The sequence below is a fragment of the Dermacentor albipictus genome, chromosome 9, assembly GCF_038994185.2.
Source record: "Dermacentor albipictus isolate Rhodes 1998 colony chromosome 9, USDA_Dalb.pri_finalv2, whole genome shotgun sequence".
Taxonomy (NCBI): domain Eukaryota; kingdom Metazoa; phylum Arthropoda; class Arachnida; order Ixodida; family Ixodidae; genus Dermacentor; species Dermacentor albipictus.
This window is the reverse complement of record NC_091829.1, coordinates 54,132,839-54,146,634: the sequence shown is the minus strand read 5'-3', so window position 1 is coordinate 54,146,634 and position 13,796 is coordinate 54,132,839. Positions and strand designations below refer to the sequence as shown.

Below are 13,796 nucleotides of genomic sequence, written 5' to 3'. Positions count from 1 at the left end.
TCACGATTCAATCCTCACCAATCAGTTCTTAACTGAATACAAGCATCTTTAACAGAATGTCCTCAGTTCATCCGTGTTAACACATATTCATCATCTTTTTTCAGAAGGGTTGTCCAGTATTTTACAGGGCACTGTCCCCCTCAAGATTTAAAAATATGCATATGCCACGTAGCCGGACAGAACCAAGGCAATGTTGTTTGCGATCGCTTGGAGATGCTCAGATTTTTTGCATTCCGCCGAATTACATCACGCATCTATATATTCAACGTCTCAAAAAATAGATTTAGATCAAGTGTCAATGAGAAAATTGTAGAGCAACATGAGAAACCGCAGATACAGATTTCTATTGCTCAATATGTGCTGCATAACTTTTTTGCGAACTTGAAAGAAGCCCGCGAATACACGCAAAGTGCCTCGAGTGGCCACTCGCGCGGCAATTTTGCGCGTATTCGCAGCATTCTTTCACGCAGGCAAAAACTTCGCGCCGTAGTTAGAGAGATGTACTTCCATTACGTCTAATTGTTCCCATGTGCAGCTGTGTGCGCGCAAGGCGAAATTTATTTTCTAGAGTGTTCCAGCGCACGGTCATGCGTGGATGCGCACGCATCCCCCCCCCCACACCAAAAAAATAAAAGACACCCTCTTTCTCACCAAACCCTGGGTTCGCGGCACTAATACTTATACCTCAGCTAATAATGAACCAATTTGAAAAATCCATGCGGTAGAAACTTTTCAAAGGGTACGTAAGAACTTCCAGAGTACAGCCAAAATTTGCTTGCGAACTTATAAGTAGTATTCATTAGAAGAGTTAACTGCTGGGCTAGTTGGTGATCTTGCATACTTAGAAGATTTTGCGCCGAAAACAACACACACAAAAGGACGACGACACCGTGAGTGCTACTTCAACTGTTTAATGAGGGTGAAACTTATTTTGCAAACTTTTATTTCGCACACTTTTCAGAAAATATTCAAACTGAGCTGAAGTTTCTATCCCGCCTACTCTGACAAGACTTTTTAAAAACTCCACGTTGCCTTGTACGCGTGCGCGGTGTTTTGGAGGGCTATATGTGTAGAGTGCTTTCACCCTCGTTAAACAGTTGAAGTAGCGCCCGTGGTGTCGTCGTCTTGTGTGCGTTGTTGGCGCAAAATCTTTTCAGTTGATAAGGAAGCTTTAGCTCGGGTGCTCCTATCAAAAAGCATGTAAAAGGAGAATTCGTTTTTCTCGACAACCACTGCTCCAAATTTGGCGAGGTTTGCTGCATTTAAAATAAACCTAAAATCTAGCGACTGCTGGTTTCGAATTCATGATTTAGGTCGTCCACCGTTTATGAAAAAGTTGCACAAATCAAAAATTTTCAGAAAACGAAACTATGATGATTGTAACTCACTCAGCAATGAAAAACGATACCCTCATTCTGTGAATTGAATCTAATAGTACATCAAAGCAGACAAAACTGATATGTTAAATATGAATCCGCGAACATTTATTACGGAAATAGTTTTTGCGGGACCCTTGCTACACAACGTAACGAACTCGGTAAGATATATTGAATTCGTCCGCTTTCATCGATCTAACGAGTGTCGTTCGAAGAACCCCGACATCTGCTCATGACGCAGAGCTTATTAATTTGTAAACTTCGTGCTTCTATTTCAAACTTTCGAATTTCTGAAAATCATTAAATTCCGGCCCTAAATCAATATTCCGCTTGCAACACTCACCAGAATTTTTTCTCACAAATGCGACAAATTTCAGTAAAATTTCTCCAGGGGTTATCTCAAAAACGTTTCTGCGTTTTGCGTGTACTTGAATAGGCCGTGTCGGAGTTACGCCCGAGCGAAAGCTTCCAGTCAAGATAGTGTGTTCCTAATGCTTAGCGTTACCTCAACTGCCTGGAAATAGTTACCTAGATTGCCTTTCTTCTCAGGTTTTAAGTCACACAATGCAGAAAACAGGTTATGAAACTAAAACGTGCAAACTTTTATTTTGCGCCCTTTTCAGAAAATATTCGAACACTTCGCAAAGTGAAGGCTGTAAACTGCGATAATTGGCTGTTCGATCTTCGTTACTATTTTGCTATATCCTATTTGGCAGCAACCATTGCTGACAGTCCAGATTTTATTGAAGAGTACAGGTTAGGCTACAAGGTTACCTGCTCTAAGATTCTCCCACTCTGGGCAAACAGCTACCCACAGCTCGTCCACTGTCACCGCTGTCGCACCAGGCTTGCTTTCATGAGCCCCCTTACAGTTTCGCAGATGTTCACGACAGTGCCCTTAGCCAGCCAGGTGATCAGATGTATTCTACGAGTTCCTAGGTGCTTTTACAATCTTCGCAGTGTGCGCCTGTGGCAAGGTCATGCTGGAACACAAAATCGGCATCTGGGAAAGCGGCGAGGGCGTAAGGGAGGAGCACGTTGTCCAAGATTTCGCTACAGTCGGGCTTCGGAGTAAGAGCGCCCTACACCCGACACCAGGCCCGACACCATGGCTTGACGCCGCACCCCACACGTTCACGCAGGCGCGTCCGCTCCCGGCGACCCCCTGCACGTTGGGTGGCTCGTAACTGCACGGAAATCACATTAGGTTAAGTCCTTCACACAAAATAAAGACCGTTCGGGGAAATTGTTCTTACCTGTCCCTCTTGCTCGCCAAACTAGCACGCGTTGGTGCAGACAGGTTAAAAAAGACTCGTCCGGGAAGAAAACTCCGCCCCAATCATCGGAAGGCGTGCGCTTCGGCAAATAGCAGCCGTGACGCCTTGCTCGAAGCACGCGAGGATGAGCTTTTGCGCAGCCACAAAACGTCGCAGTCCAGCGCTCCCGAGACGTCGCCGCATGGCAACAATGGGAGCGTCTACGTCCAGCAGTTCTCGCACTTCGCTCGTGGATTGCAGCCACCAAAAACTGCAGCCACCATAAGCGCGTCCTCATCCGTCGTTTGCACTTGGTCGACGCCGGTGTGGGGCGTTGGGAATGCGGCCTTCCGTGCTGAATGCTTGTATAATCCTATTTACTCTGCATAATCCCTGGTGCGGCCTCTGCAACAGGGCAGTGATGGAGCACTGATGGACATCTCTTCTCCAGGAAAACGGGCCACGTTGACCGTTACAATACGCCTACAAGTATAACACACACACGTGGCAACAACCTAGTTACAGAACAAAGAATGATCTTGGGGAACGCCGGTAAAAGATATCATCATCAGCAGCAGCAGCCTATCTTATGTCCACTGGACGACGAAGGCCCCTTCCTGCAGTCTTCCTGCCACCGCGTTCAGTTAATCTGGGCCCCGGGCCATTCGGACCTTGCGGGGAAGAAGCTGCTCACGACGCTGCCCGAGAAATCGTCCGCTGGGAGCGTCATCGGTCATCGGAGCCGCGACTCCTCACCCCCCCCCCCCCCACCGACTACCCACTGCCCAGCTGGCTGATGTGGAGGCAGTCGTCTCCTGGCGCGGCCACGCGAAAGACAGAATGGTTACCTACGGTGAAATCATCATGCATTGCCGTAAGGCAAGAACGAAGTACCCTGCTTCTCAAAAGTCACTCAACAAGTCCCAGTCGAGAACATGGCGATTATTAGAGAAATGCACATTACCCACATCCTCGCTGTACAGTCACATTTATATACCAGACGTTTACGCGCCACCACGCAAAGCGTGCGGGGCGGATCGCGCCGCCTTCGACCACATAAACCTGGACATGTCCCGCAGCGGCACACACCACTAAACACAGCGTCAATCCTACGTTTAAGATCACCACGCCCGAGCAGTGGGAGCCTGTTCTGCCCAGCACACGCCCGGAAACCAGCTCTGGGCAGTCCGGCTGGCCGACGCCAAGACTAAAGGTATGGCCACCGCCTGAGGAAGGGGAACTTTGGCAGGGCTAGCCTCCCGGCCCCCGCCCCTCTTGATCCCAGCAAGGTCATTTCATAAAGTTTTCTCTCTCTCTCTTGACACGTTACCCATTCTGTAACCCTGATGGTCCACCGGTTATCTAACCTACGCATTGCATCACCTGCCCAGCTCCATTTTTTTTTCTCCGAATGTAAATTTAATATCGGTTATCCCCGTTTGCTCTCTGATCCACACTGTTCTCTTCCAGTCTCTACATTACGCCTAACATTCGTTTCGTCGCTCTTTGCACGGTTCTTAATTTGTTCTCCAGTTTCTTTGTCAGTCTCCAAGTTTCTGCCCCAGATGTTAGCAGCGGTAGGACGCACTGATTGCACACCTTCCTTTTTCATAATAGTGGTAAGCTTCCATTCAGGATCTGACATTGTCTGACGAGTGCGCTCCAACACATCTTTATTCTTCTGTAAATTTTCTTCTCATGATCAGAGCCACCTGTCAGAAATTTACTTACGTAAATGAATTCCTTACAGACTAGAAGCTGACTGGCAATCCTGAACTCTTGTGCCCTTGCCAGGCTGTTCGTCATTATATTTGTTTTCTCTATATTAATCTTCAACCCCACTCTTACACTGATTTAGGATGGCTTCAGAAGCCACAATTAAAGTGGTAGGTAAGGCACCAAGGCAACCAATAGGTAAGCTATCCCAAGTAACGAAGGACCTAGTAAAGAAACGACAAAGAAAGAAAGTGCCCAACTCAAGAGATCAGATAGAATTCGAGGAACTGTCAAAACTAAGGAACAAGGACAAAATAGGGGAAATTTGAAATTACAACGTAAGAAAGACTGAGGAAGCAATAAAAAAAATAGACGCAGCTTGAAATCAGTGAGACGAAAACTTGATCTATGACAAGTCAGAGTTTTCTTTAAGATAATAACGCATAAACCTGACCAACCTTTACACACAAGTCAGTCTGAGAGCGATACTTGGTAACCCGAAGTCTCTGGTTACATTCAAAAGAATTTGCCAGGGCGCGAGGTAGAACACCCATTATAAGTAAGAAACTTAGAAGTTGGGTTTTTACTATGGGTGTATGCAGCATGCACAGCCTTCAGTGTTGACATCACCGATTTATATTAATTCCTTCCTAGAAATCAGCTGATCAAGACGAAGATTTCATTATGGATAACGATAAGTTAAAGTTTGGGAATGAGAGTGGCGTCCCGGCTCAGTCATTTACTCGAGCTCTTGGTCTCTTTATTTAAATTCAAAATTCGTTATCTGGTATAATGAAGTTATGATTCAGAAGCAGGGGGTCTGCATTGGCTCTCAGGTCGCACTAATTCTTAGCGAGATCTTTCTCGGCAATGTTAACCGGGCGCTCGAGAGGGTCTTGGCAGGAACAATGATTACGTGCTTTACGGTTATTGACTACTTCGTAGTTATCCGCTCTCAAACAAGTTCCAAAGACATTGGCGTTATTTTCGAAGCCTTTGATAAAGAGGGAATGGGTCTCAGATTCACTCACGAAGAGCCGATTTTTAATGAAGTTCCATTTTTGGAGTTAGAGTTAAGATTAACAGCACAACATATTTGTTTGGCAATGTAACCCCAGGACAAGCAAACCAATTCTAAACTACGCGTCGGCACACGCAAAACTAGTGAAAAGAGGCATTGCTATGACGTGTTCAGGTTCTGCCCTTAGAAAGTCATGCCACCACCTCGCCAATCTGAGCTTTTCGCAACGGCTTAATCGTCTAGAGAAGGCCGGTTTTCCAAAATCTATTGTATCAATATGTGAAGGGCTAGTGAAGAAATTAACAAAAACGGGGAAGCACCCCAGAAACAGGTCGAAACGGTAAAAAAAGTTTGCAGTCATCCCTTACGTACATCAGATGGGGCATGGGTTAAAAGAGACAGCCATGAAATATGGTGTCCAAGTGGTTTTTCCAGCTTAAAACTCGAAAAAAATTAGCAATCGCGTCACTAGACCTAAACATGCGTCCAAGGTCATGTGTCGCGTAAAACACATGGGGCGAATCGTGGCACGCTCCGTGGGAGTGATTTACGTTATTCTCTTTCGTGCGGCAAAAAGTACTTTAGGCAGACGGGGCGCTGCCTTAATATCCTTAGGGAGCACCTTAGGGTGCCTTAGGGAGCCTTAGGGAGCACCAAGGTGCAATCAGGAATGTAACAGGCTCGAATCTGGCCGCGCATTGTCGAAATTGCCCATGCAAGCCAAAGTTCGTAAAAAAAAACGAAATATTGTACAACAATAGAAATCAAATTAAGTGCGGCATTGTAAAAGCCTACTTCATGCATGTCAACTCAGGCGCATGCGTCAACCAGAATTTAATCTCTATGCACGATAAAGAAACGGAGTTTTTGAATGGCAAGATAGGCCGACACCCTTTCACCACTTGTACGCGTCACTTCATCATATGATCGCATCCTCTGTATATTTAATTACTTACTTGAAAAAACTAAACCAGTTAGTCTGCGCGTGTATGGTGTGCTTCGTGTTGTCCTTCGCCCGGGTCGCGCTGCCCACCCCTAGGAATATGCCAAGATATACGCACTGAAAGATAAGCTGGGTACTACGAGCAATTCCGAAGACAGTAAAATCAGCGGAATAATTCTATATTGACCTGAATAGCTTCTGAACGGTGCAGAGCAGGAGTCTAAAGATTGCACGAACAGAAAGTTGTTAATAAACATTATACATGAATTTAGTCGTCACAAAGGATGGCTATAAAAATTGTACACGGTGCCGTTAGTTAATATGGGATTTTAACAAAGTTTCGCTTCAAATAGATTCCAACACGTGCCCTGCATCTGCATAATATTTCTCTTTCTGCGCAGGGCTTTATTCTTGGCGTATCCCTGGTTCGGCATGGTTTCCATCGATGGTACCACAGCAAAAACCAACAAAAACACGGCAAAACGTCAAGATGCGGGCAATATTTCTTCATTACACTTTCAGCATATTTTGAATTGCCTTTCGGAATACGTAACGAACAGGTTCTCTTTTCAACGCAACGACATCAAACTCTGCGACGTGCCGCATTGGACTGGAAGCTGTAGCGTATTTATTGAACGGTTGGTATACGCCTACATCGCGGGCTGAAAAAAAAACACTTTGCAGCAAAAATCAGCTGGAGGTACATATCGCCTAGCTGCTGCACAAAAATGTTTATTCAGTCTAATTAATTTAAATCAATAGAAAGAATTGCGCTCACCGTGTCTCTTGGAAAGTGGAACTCGGCCCGGCTGTTCGTCCCCCCATTGTTCGGATCATGAGTCATGGGGAAGTCCCACGTGCACAAGTATAGCCAGCATTCTTTGTCAAATCGTGGCGCCATCGAAAAGGTTGCGGCCTGACGACACAAGCTAAAGCTATACGCGAAAAAAAAAAGTGAATGATCTCGTGCTCAGTCGCATGAACCAACGAATGGCAAAATGGCAGCCAACGCTAAAGCAAGCCGCGATATCAGTGCAATGCTACCTCGCCTGCTACTGCGGCAAAGGCAAAGGTTATGCGCGATGACCGAAGTTATACAGCGTGAAAGGAACGAATTTGTTTTTTCAACACGTCATCAAATTCAGTGGAATGCTGCGCTGAATTTGATGCGCTGCGCGAATTAGGTTGAGAAGCCTAATTCGCGAGCCGGAAATAGAGTTATACAGCAAAAAAGAAAAGAAAAGAAAGAAAGAGGAGTGCAATGCATTCAGCATAGCTGCTGATTGTGCGGAATTAAAAACGCTTGCACGAAGTTGTCTCCCCTTGTCTGCTGGGAATCGTAACTTGGTCCCTCGCCTTGTTCGAAACCTGAGCCGCCGGAACGTCCTACAAAGAACGACCAGCCAACATTCTCTCAGTCGCTCTGTGGTCCTCTCGAAAAAAGCGGCTCGAGTATCGGCCTGACGCCAGAAGCGTATGCTATGCACGAAAGCAGGTGGGCGCTGTTGCACGGGATCACATAAGCAGATATGCGGCAAAGTGGCAGCCAAGACCACAGCAAATCCTTGGTATCGATGCAGGCTACATGGCTCGCTATCGCCACGATTGCAATGTTCAAATGCAGAGAACTCGCAGAAATGGCGCAAAATAAACTTTGACGAAGGCTTTGATTTGGACGATGTTAACCTACCAACTCGGCTAATTAACTGGCCGTGACGATGCAGGAATCCCAACAGAGAGGGGGAAACATACTTGCCGCCTGCGAATCTTGCGCGTCACCTTTCGATCTCCAGCAGAACAAAAGACGTAGGCCTTATCTGATTTTCGCAGTACGTACAACCATCTTTGGGAAAGGGAACACATCTTAAGCGGCGCCTTGGCGAGATGCGAAACTCGAAAGGAGGACGACGCCGTTCTGAATTTGTCTTGCACCCCCCCCCCGAAATTAACTTTTATTCCACACATAAAGTATCTCAAGGTCAAATGCTTAAAAACAATGAACTTACTTAAAGTTTTATGCCACACAACATGGGGCAGCGACAGGAAATGTTTAATGAATCTTTACAAGAGCCTCATCCGATCACGGTTGGACTACGGACCATAAATTTGATATGATCGTTGTGAATGGAAACACACCGCCCGCTCTACACAGTCAGTCATTGATCTTACTACAGCGGAAAGACGAGAGCCCTAGGTTAAAGGCTTCTGTACATCGTCAAAAAATGCAGACCAATAACGAAAACAAGCTTCTAACAGATTCCCAACATGGATTTAGAGCCAATGAATCAACTTCATCAGCAGTGTTAGAACTAACCCAGAGTATATACACAGCTCTACACAAAAACGAGATTGCGTAGGATTATTCTTAGATTTAAAGAAAGCATTTGACCCGGTCTGTCACCCAAATTCCATGATTACCCAAATGGTTGCGGAGACTAACGGCCACTGTGCTTTTCAACTCTTTTTTGCAGACTAATGTATTATAAAATCAAGGTCCCGTACATCGGTGATACCTGATGGGTTATTGCGCTTTTATTGCGCCAGTTTCTGCGTGATTCTTTTGACCGTACCTGTACTCGGGTGATATATTCCGCATTCTAAGATTTGCACAGCGCAACATGAAAAGAATAAAAATGCCGAGCCGCGGCCAGAAGAAGAAACCTACGCGTTCTGCCGGCACAAGGAGCACACTCCCGCATCACCATTCTTGGCAATTACTCGTCGCGTTTTCGGCAACTGCGAGTACCGGAAGAAGGCATATACTGCGGGCCCATAGAAGGCGTCATCAACTTGTCCTACTAATGTTCGGTACGCGCCAAACTAACTGTCACCAGGACCGAGCTGCTTTTTGCCAAGTGCGCCACAACGCCAGGCGCGGCGAGCGTGCCTGAAGAGTATCCCAAAACGGTAACGAAATTACAATATTGCTGGGAGTCAGACAATGCGTCACGAACTTGTCCCAGTAAGATTCAGTACGCTCGAAACTGCGTCACAACGCCGGGCACGGTCACTGTGCTTCAAGGGCACCCAAAAAAGTAAGCAAACTAGTTGCACTAGCGTTGGGGGTCAGAGAAAGCACCAAAACTCGTCCCCTTAATATTCAGAACACATGAAACTAACAGCGTCGCACGGCCTAGATGCTTTTTCGCTAACTGCGTCGCGGGTCTCGGTTTCGAGTGGTAAAACCTAAATTCCTTGAAATGCGTCGCAGACTGTCCAACAAGATTTCTCACCTTACCGTAGTTCAATATAGTGTAGTGCAGAAGGAATGCAGACGACGTCCAAAAGACAGACGACGTCCAGAAGAGACCGGTCGCCGAACAGGCGAACCTGACGCGCTCAGCGGTCCTCGCTCGCTTCGGTAGCGTGTTAGGCGCGTGACGTATGCATCGGCCCGTCTGGCACGCCGATTGCGCCGATAGCTTGTTGCTAGGCGACGCAAGCAAGTCGCGAAGGTTCGTTTCTACACAAATGTGCATGCTCACACTGGCGTTTTTACAGCGAGTGCCCGCGCTCATCGAGTGCGATTTGTTCATGTTTGCTTGTGCGCGCTGTCACCACGCTTGTTAGTTCAGTTCGCAAGCGAGTGTTTCCAAGTTCATACTGCCGATAAAACTACTATCGTTACTTCATATAGCCGTCTACTAATTTGCTATCGGAATCGATGCAGCGGCTTTCGGACGAAACTGCGTTTTTTTAGGTGCAGCAAATGAACAGCTGGTGAGCTAAAAACTCCGACCGCTATTTGTGGGATCTGGGGTTCGTATCCTCGCAGGGCAATGCGTAACCTCTTAAACCTTTATTTATAAACTGCTGATAGACATGAAATTGGAAAGTGAAACCCAGAAGTGATTTAGCACTGGCACATTAAGGCGTAAGCTGGTTAATAATGTAGCATCTGCATTCTAACAGCAAATCATTATAATGTGTGCCCCTTGTAGGGGTCGAGGACGGACTTCGGTATGAAAACACAAAACTTGGGAGTATTTATTTTACATTATATACAGAGAGGTGAGAGTCAAGTAACAGTCGTACAGTCATTACGGGCCGGCAGCAACTCGGACGCTGCGGCCCGCGGCAAGAAGTTCGAGAGAGGTCAATCAGGGAATGCTCTGGTATCTCTGGAATGCTTCTTATAAACCCTTCGAGCACTGGAAGTGGCGTCATCTTTGACCAATGGGAGAGTCCACTCAGATGACGCCATTTTCGGCCAATGGTTGGCGCCCGTGCCGCGGTGCCATACCAGGCGGCTCCCTGCGGTCTTGCCTTCTGACTTGCAATGCGCTCTTCAAATGCGGAGAAGGGGCCCCATTGTCCGAGGGCTCACCTACTCCCGGCGGTACGGCCCCGCTGTGGTAGCAAATGCCTTCTTCAAAGGCGAAGAAGGGGGACGATTGGGCTCCATTGTCCGAGGGCTCTTTCTCCTCCCGGCGGCACGGCTCCACCGGCGGAGTACGAACTTGTTGGCGCGTGAACTTGTTGGCTCGAGCGCTCCTCTGGAATGTGCTGCGATTCGATGTGGTCCGGGGGAACTCGAAGTAGGCGCAGGAAACAGCTCCATATCTAACACCCTTCATTCTAAGTCACCTAACAACCACATTTCTTTACATGCTACCGCGTTGAACTACATGTGCGTTTTCAGCGCCCCTGTCAGCAGAAAGTTTAGAGTTTGTGCCAATACCGCATTGCGTATATCTCAGAATCGACAATAACGCCAGATAACATACGCGTCCCACAAACAAATGACGACGCGAATTCACCCGAAGGTGCATTTGTCTAAGGCATGCCTGCGGCTACCCGGGCCGCAGCCGAACGCTTCGGCAAACCCTTCAACTTCGCTGAACAGCTTGTTGTATTCGTCGCCGACGCAGGTGGTTCATGCCGCCGCCACACCGGCAGAGGGCGTAGCACCAGGCGACAAAGAGCATCGCGGTCCCCGCCATAATTCTCGAAGCCGTCTATAGTGCTCCCTATCGACATAGGCGCCATCTGCACGATGTGCCCCGAGTGACGCCTCGAGAGCCAGCGTGCGAAGTGCAAGGCTCCCGAGCTTCGGGGCAGCGTGCCTATAGCCGGAAGTGCAAGCGTTTGCGCCTGCGCATTGCAGCAACGAGCACTTGTCGGCATCCAAGGAGTCTGCGTAGCTACACGAAAGGATGATGCGAAATAATAACTGTGGCTGATTCGAAGTATAATTGGAAACAATGACAAAATACACAAAAAAGGGAGCGAATGCAATGCTGCTAATTTCTTCGCGGAGTAGCTCCATACCTGACACACCATTAATTACACCTGGAGAACATCAGTATTATTCTAGATAAGAAGCTTGTCATCGCTACCATTATTTGACGTTTATGACCAATGATCGAGGTTTCTGTTTGGGCTAAAGAGCGCATCCTAGCATGCGACGCTGTGACAAAGGGACTTCCTTTTATTATATTCATTATTGAATGAAATCCCGCATCGTATCCATCCAATAATGCAGGGGGCATAAAACACAATAAAAGTAATTTAGAGTAGCAGCTGGCCGTTTCTCGCCGTCATAACTTTTATTCGCGAATCGTCATCACAAAGAAAACTGTTGTCCCCAGAAAGAATAATTTCGAATCCAGAATTTGCATCAGAAAGAAAAGAAGACATTTTGAGCACCAGGGGATGTTTAACGTGCCCCCAATGAACGGGACACGGGCGTTCTTTCATTTCAAACAGTAACGTTTAGTTGCTGCTCTCTTGGATGACCTTTGCAGCTCTGCCAGAGCAGTTCGAAGCGACCACATGAATATGTCATAACAAATGTCGGGGTCATTTACTATTTCTTCTGGCGTCGTGATCCTTGACGAATATTTGTCTTCTGTTATCGGGCATCCTTGATGACCCTTCGGGTCTCAGCAAATACAGCACCGACTTCCTCACAATGAAAACGGACTGAACGCCAGCGCTTCTTTCCGATCGTAGAAGCTGACCAACAGTCGTCGGTTTGAGGACAGCGACGCAGTTTGGACAATGCACCAGGAAAGGAACAGGTGAACCTCACTCTCTTCCCATGCCTTCCGCAGTTTCAGGAAGGTCCTCACGTAAGCCAGGCGGCTGGACTCGTAGACGACGTTGTTCGAGACGCCGTCGCACCTTTTTCAGTTCATTCCGCCATCGCTGTTCATGCGAGTCCCGGGACGGTGCAGAACAGCTCGGCAACGTCGAGCTGGACAGAGCGTGCAGGCAGCTGCGTGGCCTCCGACAGCGATATCATGTAGGCTTTGTCCAGACTTTGTCGGCGGTGTCACGGTGACTCGCATCTCCTCTGCAGAAGGTTGACCGGGGCTGCCGAACTGTCGCCTGTAGAAGGAGGGAAGTAAGCCTTCAGCTGGCTTAGAATGGTTTGGAAAATATTAGCTTCCTGACTAAATGGCCAACAGTTCTTTTGGCGAAGAAGATCGCGCCGAGATTACTTCAAAGAAAACACCGATGATAGCGAATGAAAAATGGGGACGAACAACAGAACAAATTAGGCCTCTAAACCTGATGTCAGAGACACTACTGAGAAATTATGTAATGAATCGCGTTGATTTTCTCCCACCTGCAATGGCCACCTGCAATAAGCCATCGGTTGTTAGTAACATCTTCTCTTCATGTTTTGTGCCGCCGCTGTGTCCGATTGTAGTCGTCATTGTTTTTCAATGAAAAACACTACGACATCCTGTTTCACTGCAATAGATTGAAAGCTCCATGTTGGGATTGCTTTTGCCGCCCCTTCGGTTACGCTGACGACGGCCATTGCTGTCATCGACGTTGTTGTCTTCGTCAGGACATGTCGTCATACTGAGCCATGGTGCAAAGAAAAAAAATTCCGGCAGTACCCATGTTACGATGACTGTCGACGTCAGTGCGATTAGCACTCAAGCGATGCACGAACACACTGCAATGCCGAATACAAGTTTGTTTTGAATCTATAGTGGTGCCGGCTACGGGAAAGTAAGGGTCGAGAACTTTCCAGCCCCGCTGTATTTACCCACCGGCATCGCAACTGGCGGGTTACAGCGGACATTGCACGGCGAAACAGACACCTGTGTAAAAGAATGGGTAGGAGTTAGGGGAGCTAGTTCTTGGCGATAGCGCATATTATTCTAACAATCACATATTGTTTCCACAATACTTAACTGACACGTCCAGCTGATATAGGTTGCGCAATTACAAAAGCAAGTTAATGTTACTTCAGTGGCTATTCCTCATTCAGTGAAATAGCGCAATCCACTCTGTAGGTTGGATTTTTCTTAGTGGGGGATTTTTCTAACTAGGAAATAAATTGAAGTGAAATTAGTAACCTGCAATGTTCAACTAAAATTTTAATTGCCAGGAACAATTATTTATTTCAGTATACTGTCAACCCCAAATGGTTTTTTTTTTGTATGAAAGCTGAAGGAACAAAACATCAGAGCAAATACACACTTCAGCATAAAAAAAAGAAATACCAAATGGATTGGATCAAC

General features: G+C 47.0%; 1 protein-coding gene and 1 long non-coding RNA gene across 3 annotated transcripts in view; both read right to left on the bottom strand.

The window, feature by feature from the left end:
- Nucleotides 1–1,962: 1,962 nt before the first annotated feature.
- Nucleotides 1,963–9,678, bottom strand: LOC139049751 (uncharacterized). The gene is made up of 3 exons (XR_011508555.1): nt 9,546–9,678; nt 7,091–7,247; nt 1,963–2,563 (listed from the first exon to the last, which is right to left on the bottom strand). It is a non-coding gene; the product is annotated as an uncharacterized lncRNA (long non-coding RNA).
- A 2,144-nt stretch (nt 9,679–11,822) lies between these two features.
- Nucleotides 11,823–13,796, bottom strand: part of LOC139049893 (uncharacterized) — a 32,327-nt gene continuing 30,353 nt past the window's right edge. For both annotated transcript variants that reach the window (XR_011508650.1, XM_070525764.1), the window contains one exon: nt 11,823–12,645. The gene's annotated coding sequence lies outside the window, so the exon portion shown is untranslated. The remainder of the gene's footprint in view (nt 12,646–13,796) is intronic.